This window comes from Bufo gargarizans, chromosome 6, assembly GCF_014858855.1.
Source record: "Bufo gargarizans isolate SCDJY-AF-19 chromosome 6, ASM1485885v1, whole genome shotgun sequence".
Taxonomy (NCBI): domain Eukaryota; kingdom Metazoa; phylum Chordata; class Amphibia; order Anura; family Bufonidae; genus Bufo; species Bufo gargarizans.
Genome location: NC_058085.1, coordinates 344,739,655 through 344,760,311, shown reverse-complemented (window position 1 = coordinate 344,760,311; position 20,657 = coordinate 344,739,655). Strand labels below are relative to the sequence as shown.

At 44.4% G+C, this 20,657-nt stretch overlaps 1 pseudogene; it reads left to right on the top strand.

Moving 5' to 3' along the window:
* LOC122941135 overlaps positions 1–20,657 on the top strand; it is an 83,737-nt pseudogene that overhangs the window by 33,973 nt on the left and 29,107 nt on the right.

Sequence of the window (20,657 nt, the reverse complement as noted above, 5' to 3'; positions counted from 1 at the left end):
AGCCAGTATATGACCCATATGTACATTGCCAGCTGGTGGAGAGGATTTCTCTGCCTGTCACACAGCAGACCATTCTATAATCCACACATTGACACCAAAGTGGTAAAGCTCCTCATTAAAAAAAAAAAAAAAAAGCCCACTGTGGCTACATTGTAAAGGTGGCTATACATCTAGCATCGGAGCTGGATAATGCATGCTATGATTTTTTCAGTCATAACATGCACCATCCATTGATGGAAATGCCTTCAGACTTGTGCATTAGGCCTCATGCACACGACCGTTTTTCGGGTCCGCATCCGAGCCGCAGTTTTGCGGCTCTGGTATGGACCCATTCCCTTCAATGGGGCCGTAAAAGATGCGGACAGCACTCCATGTGCTTTCCGCATCCTTTGCTCCGTTCCATGGGCCCGCAAAAAAAATATAGCATGTCCTATTGTCTGTTTTGCGGACAAGAATAAGCATTTCTACAATGGGCCGCCAGTTCCGTTCCGCAAATTGCGGAAGGCACATGCTTCTGTTTTTTGTGGATCCGCAGTTTGCGGACCGCAAAAAAACGGAACGGTTGTGTGCATGTAGCCTTAGGGTTATATTTTACTAGCAGCTGTGTAAGGGTATATTCAGATTAGATTTTTATTTTATTTATTTTTTTTATTTTTATTTTTTTTAGCTGGGCAGCATGGTGAATCAGTGGTTAGCACTGGTGCCTCGCAGCGCTGTGGTCCTAGGTTCAAATCCGACCAAGGACAACATCTGCATGGAGTTTGTATGTTCTCCCCGTGTTTGTGTGGGTTTCCTCCGGGTTGTCCGGTTTCCTCCCAAACTCCAAAGACATCCTGATAGAGAACTTAGATTGTGAGTTCCATTGGGGACAGCAGGTGATGCTGATGTCTGTAAAGTGCTGCGGAATATGTCAGCGCTATATAAGTGCATAAAATAAATAACCACACAGTCAAAATAAAAACGCATTTTAAACTGTACTCTATCTTACTGCCATTTTGTGATGTGGTTATTTGCCATGCATTTTTCCAGGTTAAAAATGTAACAAATATATTTACTTGTATAAACCGCATGGCCAATTACTACATCACAAAACCACAGCAATCGTGGTAAAACCAAGTCCATTTTCAACAGTGTTTTTTGACGACATGGGGAAAATAATTTTATGTAGCTACTGTATACACTCAAGTCAATAGGCAGCTATAGCTGAACTAATAGGGGGCATGAGCACAAATTGCGCCTAAGGCAGCATAAATTGCAAATGCAGCCCTGCACATCTGGCCACAGGTTGTGTGTCGTTAAGTCTGCTTTATTCCATTATGTACCAGACACAACCCAAGGAGAAATATGGTGATATTTTTGTTACAACCCTTTTTTTAAGAAGCTGCACTATAAATCCCCTAGTAAAAAAAAATAAAAAACATGATGAAGCCATATGGCTTAATAGGGTACTCGGGAACTTCTCTTTGCCTCCTTCAGTACAGGGAGCCTCTGACTGCCTCCTGGCTTTAGCCACAAACAAATGTCCTGCCTGCAGCTTTTTTTATTTTTTTTTAAATGTCCACCTTGTTTCTGCAACAGCAGTGACATCTAGTGACAACAATTAATATTACAGGACAGGCACATATACGTTAGAGTCCATACAGAGTGTGGCACCATATGGTTTAACATATTAAAGCATACATGGAACATGTGAGCTTTACCCCCTTTGCAAGGGGATTTGGAGAGAAATGGAGGTTGAAGACTGTAAAAAAATACATTAAAAACATAAACCATAGATGGGCGCTGTTTGTTGGTATTCGTCCCATAAAAATAAAGGATGGACTTGTGCTGAAAATGAGCGCTCTGTGGGATTAGATACTAATGATACGGTGAAATATTATGGGGTAAATAATTTTTTAAAAACTGATTCAGGTTAACATTTTTCATTCTGAATGTCAACCCCATGATGTCTTATTCACTGCTTTTATATTCCGTTTTCACAAACTTTTTCTCCCATAATGCTGAAAATCGGACCACAGATCTAATTGCTAGACTATTGGCATCATAGGGATTCAACACACTATGTTATGAGCTGCCGAGAAGAGTGGGTGAAGGGAAGTGCCAACTGCTCAGAGCACATTTCAGGGGCTCAGACGTGGTCGGTGGTGTGTATATGTAAGAGAGGATCAAAATGATGTATGACTACAATGTTGAGTTTTGCCACCCACATGACACATTCTCCTCCACCCCCCACATTCTTTCATTGACCCTAGGGCCAATACCCGGTCTTCTCGTTTGCTACCAATGCAGCTCCTCTGGGGATGGCTGTCCTGAAATGTACTAGCAAAAGGGGTCCACATGGTCCACCTCTATGCAGAGTTTATTTAGAAACTAGCACCAACTACTAGAATTGTGTTTATTTGTTCAGGTCTCGGTCGGCCAGTTTTGCTGTTTACGTTGTGATTGATCCAAACAATGTGCTGAATGCAGAGAGAGCCTTCACATCCATCTCCCTGTTTAATGTCCTGAGCTTCCCCCTCTCCATGCTGCCTATGCTTATATCTAACATGGTGCAGGTAAGTAACTGAGCTCCCGTATTTCCTTTACCTAGGTCTTATTTACACAATGTAATTTACGTCTGTGTACTCTTCATGTGTACAGCAGGCTGGACACAGCACACGGAACTATAGAAGTCAGGGATGCCATCTACGTCTCCCCCCCCAAGGATCTGTGCAGACAAACTCAAGGCGTATATTGTATAAGAATATCTCTGTACTTGACTCCATTCAAGCTTTCCCTGACCCTGGACAAGTCTCTATGTCCCAGCTGCTGAAAAACACCCCACAGCATGATGCTGCCACCACCATGCTCCACTCTAGGGATCGCATTGGGCAGGTGATGAGCAGTGCCTGGTTTTCTCCAAACATCACACTCAGAATTGAGGCCAAAAGTTCAACCTTGGTTTCAACACACCAAAGAATCTTGTTTTTACACAGTCTGAACTTTTAGAGCAGAAGAAATGTTTGTGTCCCCTTCTCCAGATCTGTTCCTCCACACACTCCTGTCTCTGAGCCCTACAGGCAGTTCTTTCCTCCGCTTGGTTTTTGCTCTATGTATTGTCAGCTGTAAGATCTTACATAGACAGGGCTGGGTATTTCCAAATCATGTCCAATCCACTGAATTTACCGCAGGTGACTCCAGTCAACATGTAGAAACATCTCAAAGATGATCAAGAGAAATGGGAGGACCCAAAAAGATTTCTAAAATTCACTTTCTCATTATGGGGTACTGAGAGCAGGATGATGGGGGGGAAAAGATTAACTTTTTTTTATTTTAGCACAACATTTGCGAAAGAATGCAAAAGGATCTAATGAGTTTCCAAATGCTCTGTATGTATAATCATCTGCTAATAACCCTGATCACTATGCAGGCAAATGTATCCTGTGCCCGGCTGGAGAAATACTTGGGAGGAGAAGACTTGGATAACTCTGCTATAAGCAATGATCCTACTGTTGGTAAGAAGTAAACATCAATGACTCCCCACATTTATAACTAATAGCACTGCCTGATGCCAGAATAAAATACATTTTTATTCTATTTTCCATTATATTTACAGTGCTTTGGTTCACAATATAAGACTTTGTCATTAACAGATGCTGCTATCCAGTTTTCTGATGCCACTTTTACCTGGGAGCCGGGCACATCTCCAGCAGTGAAGAAGTAAGGCGATATTGCACATTTCCATAATATGTAATGCAAAAGTAGGAAAATAATGGATGGACCATTATGTTGTCTGCATAAGATAATTATAGTAATATTATAGCATGTGGTGCAGAAACAAGAAAATAGAAATCCGCTGACTGTCCACCATGTTGAGCAGCAAGGTTTTTGATGGTGGCACTTACTTGTGTTTTTACAATCATCTTCTGATTGCTCTACAGACCGCAGTGCCGGTGGTGGAGACCTGGTTCTCAACATCCAATATGTTCACATTATTGTGTAGCCAACACAGTTGGAGTCTTGAGCTTTGGCCAAATTTGCAGTTATTTTAAGGTGGACTTTTTATTAGGCAAATCTGCTATCAACTGTAAATATATTCTAGATGCCCCAGTATAGTAGAAATAGATGTCCTTCCATGAATTTATAGAATTTTAGACTTAGTATGGGTAAATTGCACACTGTAGCTCATGTGTCCACACTTCTGATGTCCATACGTGCTATGTTCTTCTTGTAGTGTCAACCTGGACATCAAGGAAGGTCACCTGGTTGCAGTAGTTGGTGGAGTTGGGTCTGGGAAATCTTCTCTTGTTTCTGCGATGCTTGGGGAAATGGACCATGTCTATGGACACATCAACATAAAGGTAGAAAGTGAACTTTGTGTTTTATGAATGCGATTTACCATTACCTATCTGTGTATAGATATGTATGTGAGACACTGGCCATGATTTATCAAGACTGGCGTTTAACGAGGTTTTGCGAGAAGAGGTGTAGGGGGAATGATTAATTTCCCTTCTATCTGTATAAAGTTATGGGTAGTATAATGTCTTATTAGTAATGTAACTTTGTGTTTCAGGGTTCTGTGGCCTATGTTCCTCAACAAGCCTGGATCCAGAACGCCACGCTGAGAGATAACATCTTGTTTGGGTCACCTCTAGATGAGGCGCGATATCAGCGGGTTCTAGAAGCCTGCGCCTTGCTTCCTGATTTACAGATGCTGCCGGGAGGGGATATGTCTGAAATAGGAGAAAAGGTGATCCTATAAGGCATAACATGCTTATTGGTTAAAACACTCAGATGAGGTACAAAGTCTTGGTGGTTTTAGTACATGAGGTGGCAGAATTCTTAATGTTACAGAATTACTAAATGAATCAATAAGCTAATCTTCCTCTTTAGGTCTCTGTTCGTCTCGCAGAGACCACACTGAGGACTATGTGACATCAGTCTCTTGCCAGGTTCACAATATCTTTCTTTAGAGCAGGTACATCTCAGTACCTGCTCTTAAGAGCTCAGACTCTATTTCACGCTGGGTTCACACCTGAGCGTTTTACAGCGCGTTCAAACGCGCTGTAAAACGCTCAAGACATGAAAACCAATGCTTCCCTATGGGAATGGTTCACACCTGGGCGTTTTACAGCGCGTACGAACGCGCTGTAAAACGCCCGACGCTCAAACAAGTACTTGAGCTTCTTTGGGGCGTTTTGACGCGCGTTTGTGGCCATAGGACACTGCAGTCAATGACACAAACGCGCGTCAAACGCGCGTTTACTATTACAAAAACGCGCATAAAAACGCGCGACAAAAACGCGCGTAAAACGCGCGTTTGCGCAACGCTCAGGTGTGAACCCAGGGTTAGGCCCTGCATTTTAAAGGGGTATTCTGGTTTTAATGAATACATTTATTTATTTAGAGAATAGGATGTTGAATGATTTTTTTAAAAAAAAATAGATCTCATAGACCTTTATTATATCCAATTAGTAGCCTCTCCGTAAATATTTTTTTTTTAAATGTATCCACAGGAGAGCTTGATAGGACTAAGCATGGTGTCAGTCATGTGAGACATCATGTGACCTGGCTTTCAGTTAACAGGTGAATAGTAGTGTATTAAGGAGCAGAACTTCTACACTAAATACAGTATTAATACCTCTAGCAGCATCTCATCATGTCTGTCAGTGTCTGTGTAGAAGCAGATCTGTGTGTTCTTGTTTTTACACTAAACTGTGTTAACAACATGACAACACCTAGAGACAGGCGGCCATTTTACAACATCACCTAAAGACAAGATGCCACGCAAATACACAGTCATGTAGTTACAGTAGTAACCACAATAAAAATCATGATTCCACCACTAGTCCTATTTAATTGTCACATGGATGCATCCTGTGTGCTGACCCAGCACATGAATGGCTTGTAACACTGCTGCTTACTCTGTAAGAGATTACATGATGTGTAGGACATAACATGACTGATGCCATGTTTCATTTAGGCTGTGGATACATTACACAGGACTGATACATGTGCAGAAAGCTCCTGAGGAGCAGGTGGAGATGATGGGAGTGGTAGTGGCCCTGATGAGATGTGTCACGGTGTACTCTCACACACTATTGCTCACTTGGAATCGGTACAGTGAAAAGGTGCTTTAAGGAATAATAGAATAACAGTCTCTCTTTACTAAGTACAAAATAGAAGTTGCTAGTACATGCAGCGGTAGTTTGTATACAGTGCAGTTCCTCTCCCCAGATAAGGTATGTTTGCTGTCATAGTAACAGATGATGACACCTCTGGTATGCTATCTTGCTGATGTCTCTCTTCTGAACTTCAGACTAAAATCTGTAAGCTGGCACTTTTGGCTGTAGATGTCCACTGTCAAATGTAGGCTTTGAGCTGGGATTACCTGGATGCGATCTAGGTTATGGGTGTCTGAGCCATAGTCCCTCACCTGCAGCGGGCTCTGGATGGCTATGGTTGCTGGTCACTCTGCTGTCACTCACAGATGAGTTGGTTCTCTGGTCCCTAAGACTAGTTTCACACTAGCATTAAAATATTCCAGCAGAGGAACAGCATGTCGGAGTTCACTATATCCGGCATAGCCAGCCAATTGACTCAGCATTAGTGCAGGGATTCAGCTGTACAAAAAACAGCTGAATGAACCGTTTTTTGTCATCCCGGCACTAATGCTGGAAACAGGCTGGGTCCCGTTATAGTCAATAAGGCCTGGAGGTGCTCCAGCCCCTTTCTGGATATGATGAACTCTGGGAGGCTGTTCCTCTGTCTCAGTATTTTATTGCTAGTGTGAAACTGGCCTAAGGACCTAAGAGCGGGAGGCAGGGGCTTAGCTAAAGGCTCATGGGCCCTGATGCAAGAGTTCAGCTTGGGCCCCCCTTCCATCAGTGCTTTGTGTCCTGGGGCAGGGAAGGACATAGCCTTCGTGCTGCCTGAGGCAAAAATTGAAACTGCACCCCCCATGCCAAATTCTTGACCTAACCCTTCCCTCCAGCCAGAGGTGTAACTTGACCAGCATGCACTTTTTATAATACTGGTGTTTTCTTATGTGGCACAGGGGTCTTTGGGCCCCCTCAGGCTCCTGGGCCTGGTAGCAACTGCTACCTCTGCACCCCCTATAGGCTACTGCCCCTGGCAGGAGGAATTGGACGTGTTTCCTCACTCCTCCCAGTCCTACCAAGAGGGAAGGAATCAGGTGGTTGGATCCATTTCTGATGCAACCATGCCTAACCTGCTGGTGTACAGTGCAAACACAACATAACATTAGATAACAAACCAAACTTTGCAGATACCTTCGGGTCTGGGATACTGCACATGGGCTATACCATTCTTCTTGATGTAAGAAAGATATATTATGCAGAATTTGAAAAAAAAAATATATATATATATTTATATATACCGTATTTTTTGAGTACCAACTCTGGCTCTTGCATAGTAAATGGACGTACTAAGGACTTCGCTTGGACCCCAGAGAGAGAAGGTAGGCTCAAAGTTGACAGCCATGAGTCTCCTGCACCCTGTCCTTTTCTGCTTGTTGGGAAGAGGGCTGTCTAATATATATGGCTTGGTAGAACTCTCTAAGGCCTCATGCACACGACCGTTGTTTTATTCCGTGTCCGTTGTTCAGTTTTTCGTGATTTTCTGCGGACCCATTGACTTTCAATGGGTCAGTTGAAAACTCGGCTAATGCACAGTTTGTCATCCGCGTCCGTGATCCGTGGTTCAAGTCTGTCAAAAAAATATAACCTGTCCTATTTTTTTCACGGAAAATGGTTCACAGACCCATTCAAGTCAATGGGACCGTGAAAAAACGCGGAGGCACACAAGATTGTAATCTGCGTCTGTTTTTTTCCTATCATTTGCATGGCAAACTTGACTTAGATTTTTTTTTTTACTTTCCTTCATGTCTGGAGACATGATCCTCCAAAAATAAAGCAAGACACACGGAAACAAAAACGGAAACGGATAACGGAACAACGGAACCCCATTTTGCGGAACGGAACACAACAGTCGTGTGCATGAGGCCTAAAGCGAAGGGCTATTTCCTCTGTTGTTATGAGAAGAGTAGAGGATGCAGTTTTGACCGAATGTATGTAGGCACAGGCTTTGTTCCCATTGGCATAATATTTAAATCTTGCTGAGCGATATAGTTTGGCCGTACGTGCATTCAGTACGTTTTTTAAGGGTGGATCGCAGATGATTTAACTGCTCTAAGATAGCATCCCAGGTGTTTTTTATGGATTGACTCCATTTCCTGGATTTGTTTGCATAACTCAGACACTTTTTGTTCACTTTTCTTTTTAAGATAAGCTCCTAGAGATATCAGGTGGACCCTTATTACAGCTTTGAGGGCCTCCTATACCAGGCCAGCAGTAGCCCTAGGTGTGGAGTTGAAGGGGTATTCTCAGGACTGCATTTCATACTTACCTGCTCCCGGCGCGCTGTCCACTTCCTGGTTTCAGCACTCAGCAGGGGGCGGGCTCCATCTTGATTGAAGTCTTCTCCCAGCTGGGCCACGCGCTCTACTGAACGTGCACGCCGAGGCCCAGCATGCGCCCTGGTGACTTCTTCCTGGCAAGTATACTATACTGGACAAAAAGAAATCAGCATACAGCATGTGCAGCCTCGGCGTGCGCGTTCAGTACAGCGTGCCGCCGGCCGGGAGAAGAGAAGAAGTCGTCTGTGCACGCGCGGCCACCGTGATTCCTGAGAAGAGCGGTGGTCGTAACCAGGGGAGACGGAAGACAACAGTCAGGTAAGTATATGTTTATTTATTTGTAAGGGGTGGGAATTTGTTAATTAAATATATTTAGAAAAATGATCACTGTTAAATCATTAACAGAGTTAACAGTGATCATTAAGATGGGAATACCCCTTTAAGTTTAAAGTACTCCTCCAGCAGACCAGACAGTTATATATTTTTTTTTACATGTTCCCCTTTGAACCCAGAGGGGGGAAAAAAGCAATCTGATTTGAGAGCTGCACTTATACAAGCTGACAAACAATGCAAGTTTGTGAGCGTTTGTGTGTTTGTGAGCGTTTGTGTGTTTGTGAGCGTTTGTGTGTTTGTGAGCGTTTGTGTGTTTGTCTTAAGTGTGTGACTTTAGATTATGTGACTTCAGATTCAGGGACTACAGTAAGTTATATACTTATCACTTCACCATATCGTACCTTTCTCTTTTCTTGCATAATCCCCATTTAGTATGTTTGAGGGTGCATATCTTTGTTCAAAATGTGAGCAAATTGCCCGTTTGGAATCGCACAACGAGTATCTAAACGAGCGAATTTCAACACTGAGAGGCATTGACAATATGGAAAAGAGCTTGCTGCTCACTGAGCAAGCACTCTTTGGGGTAGATGTTGGGGAGGGTGGTAGCGAGGAAGCTCAGGAAAGTGAGGTAGCTAGCTGGGTAACAGTTAGAAAGCGGGGTAAAGGGAAGAGTGCCAGGGAGACTAGCCCTGATCTGACACACCCCAACAAGTCTGCACGGGCGGCAAATTAGGGGAATGTCAGTTCAGGCAGAATAATCCTACCATCAAATTTGTACAAGAACTAAAGAGTTTACTACAGCAAGCAAAAGAAAATAATTTAATCACTAAAGAAGAGTTCAAAGTTCTGTACAAGCCGAACCCAGTGCTTGCAACATTTTATGCTATTCCCAAGATACATAAAAAACGACATCCAGTCCCAGGGAGACCTATAGTATCCGGGAATGAGAGTTTGTGTGAAGGGATAAGTGGCTATGTCGATGAGGTGATATCCCAATTTGTCCCCAGTCTAACATCATACCTGAGAGACACTAAAGACTTATTGATCAAACTGCAGAACATATAAGTAGAAAAGGGAACCTCATTAGCAAGCTTAGACGTAGAGGCGTTATATACCAGCATACAGCATTCCAAAGGCATAGATGCAGTTAAATACTACCTAGATACAAAAGGCACCCAGTATAAAGATCATAATGAGTTTGTTTTGTCACTTTTAAGTTTTTTACTCACTCATAATTATTTTGTTTTTGATGGCGATTATTATTTACAGATCACTGGTACCGCAATGGGCACGAAATGCGCACCAAACTTCGCAAATCTTTTTTTAGGGTGGTGGGAGGATAGATTTGTGTTCACTGAAGCACACAGTCAGTACACTAAATATATCACATACTGGGGTCGTTACATTGACGACGTCATAATACTGTGGGAAGGTGCACAAGAAGAATTCTATGAATTTATTAAAATTCTTAATATCAACATAATTGGTTTAAAATTCACAGGAGAAATAAATCAAAGCAGACTCAACTTTCTGGATGTAGCCCTCAGCCTTTCAGAGAATAGAACTATAGTAACAGAAATCTATAGAAAGCCCACGTCGAGCAATAGTCTCCTCCACTGGTCCAGTTACCACCCAATACCTCTGAAAAGAGGAATTCCAGTAGGCCAGTACTACAGAGCGAGAAGGAATATTTTAAGACTGGATGAAGATATAAAAAGTGTTATCACAAAACACCCCTCAATCACATACAGAAGATGAACCAATCTTAGAGAACAACTTGTACATAGCCATTTTCAGAAGAATCCCCAACAAACAGAAAAAAACACATGGTTAACCACAAAAGGGTCTTATCCATGTGGAGATTGCCAATTCTGCAGCAGAATGCTAGTATGTAAAGAATTAGAAAATCCGGTTGATCATAAGAAGTATAAAAAAAAAAAAGAACTCAAGGGGCAGTAGACTAAATAAAACTTTACTTTTAATACATCAGGAGATAAAAAAGCCCCTACTAGACAAACAACGATTAAGACGTGCCCGGTGGGTATTAAACACCGAACAAAATTGTCACTGGTAGGACAGGCAGGAAGGGGGTAATTAACGGGCGGCGGAAACGTAGACAGAGACCACTAGCCCTAGTACCTCCCTGCTTGACCTGTGACACCCTATAAGTATCCGAGTGACGGGGTCCAAAAAAACCCCGCAAGGGGTGGCCCAGACAGGAACTCTACTCCTAAATAAAATTCCCTGGTAAGGCCCTATTAGAACAGTGCCAGAAAAAATAGGTGGAGTTCCCACTTTGGGATACTGAAGGGTACAAGAGAACACAATACAATAAAGAAAAAAAGGGTATAACACCACCTGGATGTCTAGAAGTCAGAGTGGGTGCATACCTATATAGTCCCGACGCGTTTCTTCAGTTTAGAGCCCCAAGATTCTTCAGGGGACACGGGGCTGCGTGTTCATGTAAGTCAGATCTTGACTACGCCTATGGACAAAGACATGTACATCTAAAAATATGTCCCTATAGCAATAGTCAGATAGACAGAGAGTGAACCTCCCCCATTGTCTGTGTCAGATCAAGGAGAGGTATAGAACTTACTTCGTTTGCGGCTGCGGTCGAGAGTGGCTGTAAGCGCACCATGTGGCAAGACCCAGTGTGGTGGTGTCTGCTGGAGTTGTGACCGGCACTGGTGGGGTGAAAAACGCCGCATTATGAGGCTAGAGGGCCAGGTGGAGCGCATCAGTCGGAACTAATGGACTTCCGGCATGTGTGCTCCTTGATGACGCTACTGTATGGCGTCCTGAGGTCGCGATCACGTGTGCGGAAGTGACGTTTCCGCACCTGCGCCTCTCTCATGCGTACCATGGAGCTTGTGTGGAGCGCACGGCCGGCGCCATATTCAGACGTCATCCGGCCGCGCCACCCATGCACATGTCAGAGATGCGGTCACATGATCGAGGCCAAGCCTCGGTCACACGGGCGCAGTGATTCCTCTTTATGGCCAGACTGCTGTGCATATCCACGATAGTGCAGTCGGCCATTTCTACAGTAAGACAAAGTATCCCGTCTTATTATCTCCTACACTAAGCAGGGTACTTCTAGATTAAGCTTGAAAAATGGATGATTCCCCATTTAACCAAATGTGGGAACCTACACCCATCCCAGCTATGGAAGGTGAGGGGGGGGGGAATCAAAAAAAGGGGGGGGGGAGAGACGCATTACTCGCTGGTCTAGATGCGACCCCAGCATTTCCCTAAATATCCTCCGCCTCCTCACGCGTAATTGACAGTTGTGTCAAAATCACGCGTGTACAAGACCAAAGAAAGAGGTTAAAAGTAAGAATAAGTGGCCACAGGGCCCACACAGAAAATGGAGTAAATTACAGAAAGCAGCCGAAATTCAACTGTTCATTAAGTCCATTGGGGGCTACTGTATTCAGTGTATATGTCCACCAACACTCCCTTTGGAGGATGGACCTGTTCCAGTCCCCCCCACGGGTCGGTTTGGCAACATGTTCGATTCCCATAAAACTAATCGATGTTATGCGTCCCTCATGGACCGAATTTTGTTCGGTGTTTAATACCCACCGGGCACGTCTTAATCGTTGTTTGTCTAGTAGGGACTTTTTTATCTCCTGATGTATTAAAAGTAAAGTTTTATTTAGTCTACTGCCCCTTGAGTTCTTTTGTTTGCATTTTTGAGCAGTATACCAGGGAGGCTTTGATAGCCCCTCCTGTTAAGACCACCATTTATTGAATTTGTTACTTTGAGGCATGTCGGGATTTCTGACCACAGGCTTAGACAGAAACGTGTGGGTTTCAGAGGCCAGTTTGGTGTTCTCTGAACAACTGTTTATACAAAAAAAGTACACTCCTACCCTTAATGGCGCCTTCTCGGAACTCACTAGATTATACAAAGAACACATAAGTTCCTGGTGGGAGGTGCAGGGCTTGGAGCACTATATCAAACAGGGGATAGTGCCCAGAGGACTTCGTATTACCCTATCCCCTGCACACCGCATTAGGAACCCAGAGTTCTTAAAAAAGTGGGAAAAGGAGGCCACTGCCAGTTCTTTACGGTTTATGCAACTGCTGGTGGACGAAGAGAGAGTGGTTCTGGAGCGGGCGGAGGCGGGATTAAAAGAACAGATTGACATCACAAAGAAATTCCAATCGGAACCGGAGTTCTCTGCTAAAGAGGCCCAACTGCAGAATACGGTGGAGCGGTATCAATTTCATCTAAAAGACCGCAAACACCGACAGTTTAGCAGAGATTCCCAGGACTTCCGAGATAATAAAGCTTACCAATTTCTAACCAACCCACCCACGTCACAGAACACAGACATCTCCTCCACGGATACAGAACTCTCCGATACAGAGAAAGAGAGAAACCCGAAGGGCAGGGGACGTGGACGGGGTGCATATAGGTCCAGGGGACGGGGTAATCGGGCACGACAAGGCCCACAATATTCCTCCCAAACTCCAAACACAGCTGCATCGGGTTCTTCTGTTTCTTTTTTAGACCAGGGGTCACATTATCCCCTAAGGAGCAAGTACATCGAGAAATAGGTAGGGTAGACCAGGCCCTGCTAGATAAACGAATTATAAACCTTTCTTCCCGCACTCTTTCCCCGACCGAACTCAGTCTGTTGGGACGTGGACTTTCATTCGTCCCCACCAACAAGTTTGACATATTTCGGTGGACTAGGGACTTAAATCTATTTGCCCGCAGATTGAGATGGCATAAGTTCCACAAATTGAGAGATAAAAGGGAAAGCCGCGAACTTGGTGTCCCCGTAGAAATTCTAAAAGACGTTCGTATATTATTTAATCTTGATCAACCATCTCTGAACGCAGAAGGTCTGGGTCCATTCACATCTCTTAAAAACAAAAGTGTAAAAATGCCCCCCATGGGGGAAGTGTCCTGCGTGGACGTGTTCCTCCAACACACTATTGCAGAGCTTGCCAATATACAGCCAGTTCCGTTGAGGTTCAACTGTAACAAAAAAGAGAGAAAGGCCATCAGGGACCTTGAGGATGACAATAACATTGTTATCAAACCGTCTGACAAGGGGGGTAACACTGTCATAATGGATACGTCCGCATATCGTGACATGTGTCTGTCCATCTTGTCAGACGGGACGGGATATGAGATCCTTCGAAGCAGTCCTATGGACAGCTTGCGAGGAACCCTGAAAAGGATCTTGACAAGGGCCAAAGACATCCATCTCATTAGTGACGAGGAATATGACTTCCTGTACCCCCTCTACCCGATTATGGCGACCTTTTACTGTTTGCCAAAAGTGCATAAAGAAACAACACCTATGAAAGGCCGCCCGATTGTCTCGGGCATCGGCAGTATATCACAGAACTGCGGGATATACGTGGACAGGGTACTGCGTCCTTTTGTGGTGGCCCTGCCATCCTATGTGAGAGACACTGGCGATTTGCTAGGGAAACTTGAGGACATTTGTATAGAACCACACTGGTTCCTAGCCTCCATTGACGTGGAGGCCCTCTACTCATCGATCCCACATGGACGAGGGTTGGAGGCCTCCAGTCACTATTTGAGTACAAGGGGGCAACAATTTTCTCAACACAACGGCTTTACCTTGGAGCTCCTGGAATTCGTGTTGTCTAACAATGTCTTCATGTTCGATGGCCGCGTCTACCACCAGCTCAGGGGCACGGCGATGGGCAGTTCATGTGCCCCATCTTACGCCAACCTGCTCCTGGGCTGGTGGGAAGAATCGGTGGTGTTCAGTGACCCGCCAAGGTGGTTCACGGGTCATATCGCTCTCTGGTCTCGCTACATTGACGATATTTTTCTGTTGTGGAGCGGACCAGAGAGCGATTTTAACAAATTGATTAGTGAACTGAATATCAATAATTTCAACCTTAGGTTCACATCGGTCATTGTGAAGGACTGCCTTCCGTTTCTGGATGTAGTCATCAGGAGGAACGACAAGGGCGGCCTCAACACATCCATCTATAGGAAACCTACTTCTACGAACTCCCTCCTTAGGTGGGACAGCTGTCATCCTGTCCCACTTAAGAGAGGGATACCCACCGGACAGTACCTGAGACTCAAGCGCAATTGCTCTGAGGACGCGGATTTTGAACATCAGGCCCGCGACCTCAGGTCTAGGTTCCAGGAGAGGGGGTATCCGGATAGGACCCTCAGACTGGCCTATGAGAGAACCAGGACTCGTGCACGAACTGCACTTCTCCATCCAGCAAAGAGTAGAGAGCGCGGGTCTCAGAGTACTGTCCGGGTGGTAGGTACTTTTGACGCGGCTGCGTCACAGGTGAGAGGTATATTGACACGCCACTGGGACACATTACTTATGGACCCAGACCTGGCTGAAGTTCTGGATCCCTCAGTTTCCCTCACTTTTAGGAGGGGTAACAATCTGAGAGATAGATTGGTGCACAGCCACTTCACCACGGCGAGCAAGCAACAGACGTGGTTAGACAGATCCCTGACGGGTTGCCATAGATGTGGCCGTTGCAGCTTCTGTGTACACCTGATACAGGGGAAAACTTTCATTGGTGAACCCAAGGACACCATCTACCATATTAAAAGCTTCCTGAACTGCCGCACTACGGGTGTGATCTATCTGATCACATGTGTGTGCGGCCTGCGTTATGTAGGCAAGACAGTCAGGGAGCTGCGGAAACGCATGGGGGAGCACCAAGGCGATATTCGCAACAACAGGGATACCCCCGTAGCGCGTCATGTGCAGACGGTCCATGAGGGACGCATAACATCGATTAGTTTTATGGGAATCGAACATGTTGCCAAACCGACCCGTGGGGGGGACTGGAACAGGTCCATCCTCCAAAGGGAGTGTTGGTGGACATATACACTGAATACAGTAGCCCCCAATGGACTTAATGAACAGTTGAATTTCGGCTGCTTTCTGTAATTTACTCCATTTTCTGTGTGGGCCCTGTGGCCACTTATTCTTACTTTTAACCTCTTTCTTTGGTCTTGTACACGCGTGATCTTGACACAACTGTCAATTACGCGTGAGGAGGCGGAGGATATTTAGGGAAATGCTGGGGTCGCATCTAGGACCAGCGAGCAATGCGTCTCTCCCCCCCCCCCTTTTTTTGATTCCCCCCCCCCCTCACCTTCCATAGCTGGGATGGGTGTAGGTTCCCACATTTGGTTAAATGGGGAATCATCCATTTTTCAAGGCTTAATCTATAAGTACCCTGCTTAGTGTAGGAGATAATAAGACAGGATACTTTGTCTTACTGTAGAAATGGCCGACTGCACTATCGTGGATATGCACAGCAGTCTGGCCATAAAGAGGAATCACTGCGCCCGTGTGACCGAGGCTTGGCCTCGATCATGTGACCGCATCTCTGACATGTGCATGGGTGGTGCGGCGCGGCCGGATGACGTCTGAATATGGCGCCGGCCGTGCGCTCCACACAAGCTCCATGGTACGCATGAGAGAGGCGCAGGTGCAGGAAACGTCACTTCCGCCCACGTGATCGCGACCTCAGGACGCCATACAGTAGCGTCATCAAGGAGCGCACATGCCGGAAGTCCATTAGTTCCGACTGATGCGCTCCACCTGGCCCTCTAGCCTCATAATGCGGCGTTTTTCACCCCACCAGTGCCGGTCACAACTCCAGCAGACACCACCACACTGGGTCTTGCCACATAGTGCGCTAACAGCCACTCTCGACCGCAGCCGCAAACGAAGTAAGTTCTATACCTCTCCTTGATCTGACACAGACAATGGGGGAGGTTCACTTCTGTCTATCTGACTATTGCTATAGTGACATATTTTTAGATGTACATGTCTTTGTCCATAGGCGTAGTCAAGATCTGACTTACATGAACACGCAGCCCCGTGTCCCCTGAAGAATCTTGGGGCTCTAAACTGAAGAAACGCGTCGGGACTATATAGGTATGCACCCACTCTGACTTCTAGACATCCAGGTGGTGTTATACCCTTTTTTTCTTTATTGCATTGTGTTCACTTGTACCCTTCAGTATCCCAAAGTGGGAACTCCACCTATTTTTTCTGGCACTGTTCTAATAGGGCTTACCAGGGAATTTTATTTAGGAACTAGAGTTCCTGTCTGGGCCACCCCTTGCGGGGTTTTTTGGACCCCGTCACTCGGATACTTATAGGGTGTCACAGGTCAAGCAGGGAGGTACTAGGGCTAGTGGTCTCTGTCTACGTTTCCGCCGCCCGTTAATTACCCCCTTCCTGCCTGTCCTACCAGTGACAATTTTGTTCGGTGTTTAATACCCACCGGGCACGTCTTAATCGTTGTTTGTCTAGTAGGGGCTTTTTTATCTCCTGATGTATTAAAAGTAAAGTTTTATTTAGTCTACTGCCCCTTGAGTTCTTTTGTTTGCATTTTTGAGCAGTATACCAGGGAGGCTTTGATAGCCCCTCCTGTTAAGACCACCATTTATTGAATTCATAAGAAGTATAAAATTACCCAATACATAAATTGTAAAAAAACAGGAGTGGTGTATGCGATACAATGCAGCTGCCCCAAAATTTATGTAGGTAAAACTGTACAAGCATTCCGGAGAAGAATATCAAAACATCTGAGTGACATTAACCTAAAAACAGACACCACACTCTCTAGACACATACAAGCAGAACATGGCGGCAAAAGTGATAGTCTGAAAATATGGGGGATAACCAAAATTAAACCTGGCCCGAGACAGGGTGATATAGACAAAAAATTACAGCAGGAAGAAACCCGTTGGATATATAGACTCAAAAGTCTTTCACCCCAAGGCCTAAATGAAGGTTTCACTTATGCATCTTTCCTGTAAAAATTAGTACAACAAAACTCAATAGGAAAAAAGGGGAAAAAAAAATCCAAATGAAATAAATGATATCTGACCTCCTTGAATAAAATGACAGAGAAAGTGGCGAAAAATAAAATAAATAAAAATTCCAAAATTTGAACACATAAAAGAGTTCATATTAAGCATATTACCTCCCTATAGATCCGCTGGTGTGGACTGACCTGCAAGATAAACGAGAAATAATAATCAAAACAAATACTCTAATAAAAAAGGAATCATATTAGGTATATTACCTTTCAATAGATCTGGAAAATGCCAACAGAATCTGTAAGACAAACAAGAGAAATAACAAATAAAATATAATTAAAATTTATATAGAAAACAATGAAAATAATAATACGTAACAATCATACAGGTAAGAATATTAAAATAGAATATTCAAATAAAATCTAGGCAAACCAGTCGAGCACTAGAATAAGTGCCAAACAAATAACAACAGAAAGAAGGCATCACATATACCATTTCCAACAAAAAGATAAGAGGAAGCAAAAATTATCTAAGTGCTGAGACATGCGCAAAAAGAAGGAAGAGTAAAAACAAAAAGGCAAAAACATCTAAGTATAGAAACATGCGCAGAGAAGTAAGAAGCACAGAAAAATTTCTAAGTGCAGAGACATGCGCAGTACCTTGTCGTGTTAATCTCATAGATTCTAAAAGCATTAAAGGATTAGCCTGACCAGCTAATTAATGATAACAGCACAATATTAACTATTCAAACTAATAAAGGAATAAAACCATACTGTTCTCGGTATCTGCAGACCAGCCAACAGATCGGAACCAGCCAAAGTTCTAAGTATGGAGACATGCGCGAGATCCGAGTAAGATCGCGTTAATATTGACGTCAGAACTAGGCGAAACGAATAGCCTATCAAAAATCACCAAACAAACAATGGGGATAAGCTCAATAAGGAGCAATGCTATTCGCTGGAAGAGTATCGCGTCACACTAGTAGGAGGTTTCAAATACACCCGGCAACGCCATTCTCCGCATAGACTGCCCGATCCCCTGAGGACGCCATGTTTATGGCGAAACATGTCGGGGGGCAGCGTTTAAGATTTTAGGCTACAGTGGACCGAGATAAAGTGTGCTAGCTAGCGAGTAGGTAGTACAGCAAGTGACTACGCGGCCATTAGAAGGCAGCATAGCAAAGGACTGTGCTGCCATCAGATTATGAACAGAACGAAACAAAGTAATTAGACAGGTAGCAGGCAGTTAGCGCAGCACATGCACTACCACTAACTATAAATCAGAATGTCACAACACAGTGCCAAGAGGGACCAATACTGAACAGCCTGCTGGCAATGTAGCAAGCAACTGCTACAAATTAGCAGACACAAAGCATCTATTCTAGCAGATAGAAAAACAAATAGCTAGCTAATCAAAGCCACAGTTACTACAGCCAAACGGCTGACAGTAGATGAATATATCTAGTACAGCACCGCAAAGGTCCACTGTAGAGAGTTTTAAATTAATTTAAGTAGGTTAGTTATAAGTTTTCACCATTTATTAAATTTAAACCTAATAAAAGTAAATTTTTACAAAATAAAAATCACAAAACAGAAAATGCGCATGTCAAGAGTAGGCAATTAGTAGTCTCACGACTAAATGTAAAATACAATAATAAGTGCCTCTACGTGTGCAGGGTATACACCAGTGTAATATTGATTCAGCTCAGGCAGAGCACTGCTGAAGCCGGACCCTTCCTCTGCCAGTCAGGGGAATGTCGGCTCTAATAAGCAGGGGACCAGGAGAGCACGACAGACCAGACAGGTGCTGGTAGTGGGAGACTCAATTATTAGGGGTACAGATAGGGCGATCTGTCACAAAGACCGGGATCGTGGAACGGTGTGTTGTCTTCCTGGCGCTTGAGTTCGAAACACCGCGGATCGGGTTGACAGATTGCCGGGAGGGGCTGGAGAAGATTCAGCAGTCATGGTCCATATAGGAACCAATGACAAAGTTAGAGGAAGGTGGAGAGTCCTTAAAAATGATTTTAGGGATTTAGGTCAAAAGCTTAGGGCAAGGACCACAAAGGCAGTGTTTTCCAAAATACTATCTGTACCACGAGCGACACAAGAAAGGACAGCGGGAGATTAGGGAGGTTAACAAGTGGCTCAAGAACTGGTGTAGGAAGGAGGGGTTTGGGTTCCTGGAGAACTGGGCCTACTTCTCTGTCGGCTACAGGCTCTGTAGGGATGGGCTGCACCTCAGTGGGGAAGGGTCAGCTGTATTGGGGGACAAGATGGCTACAAGGTTGGAGGTGTTTAAACTAGGGACTGGGGGAGGATAATTACGTTATAGGATGGGAAGATAGTGCAGCTAGAGACCGGGGGCAATGTAGTGGGACTATGGGAGGAATGGAAGGAGGCACTAAAACGGCTCAGAAGGAAAGGTGTAGGGTAAAAAAATATACATAAACCTCTTACTTGTATGTATAATAATGGCAGAAGCCTGACTAATAAAACTGGGGAACTGGAATTAGTGATGTGTGAGGAGGACTATGACATAGTGGGAATAACTGAGACATGGCTGGATGATAGCTATGACTGGACGGTTAATGTACAGGGTTACAGTCTGTCTAGAAAGTATCGCCAAAACCGGAGAGGGAAGGGTCTCCCTTTATGTAAAGTCCTGTCTAAAGCCCACAGTCTGAGAAGATATAAGTGAGGGACGTGAACATGTGGAGTCACTGTGGGTAGAGCTACATGGAGGCAAAAACAATAATAAATTACTAATATGAGTTTATTATAAACCACCTAATATACCAGAGTCCACAGAAAATCTGCTACTAAACGAGATAGACGAGCCGGCAAATCATAATGAGGTAGGTTATTATGGGGGACTTCAACTACCCAGATATAGACTGGGAAACTGAAACCTGTACATCTCATTAAGCAGGCATGCTCAACCTGCGGCCCTCCAGCTATTGTAAAACTACAACTCCCACAATGCCCTACTGTATGCTGATAGCTGTAGGCTGTTCAGGCATGCTGGGAGTTGTAGTTTTGCAACAGCTGGAGGGCCGCAGGTTAAGCATGCCTGTCATAAAGGAAA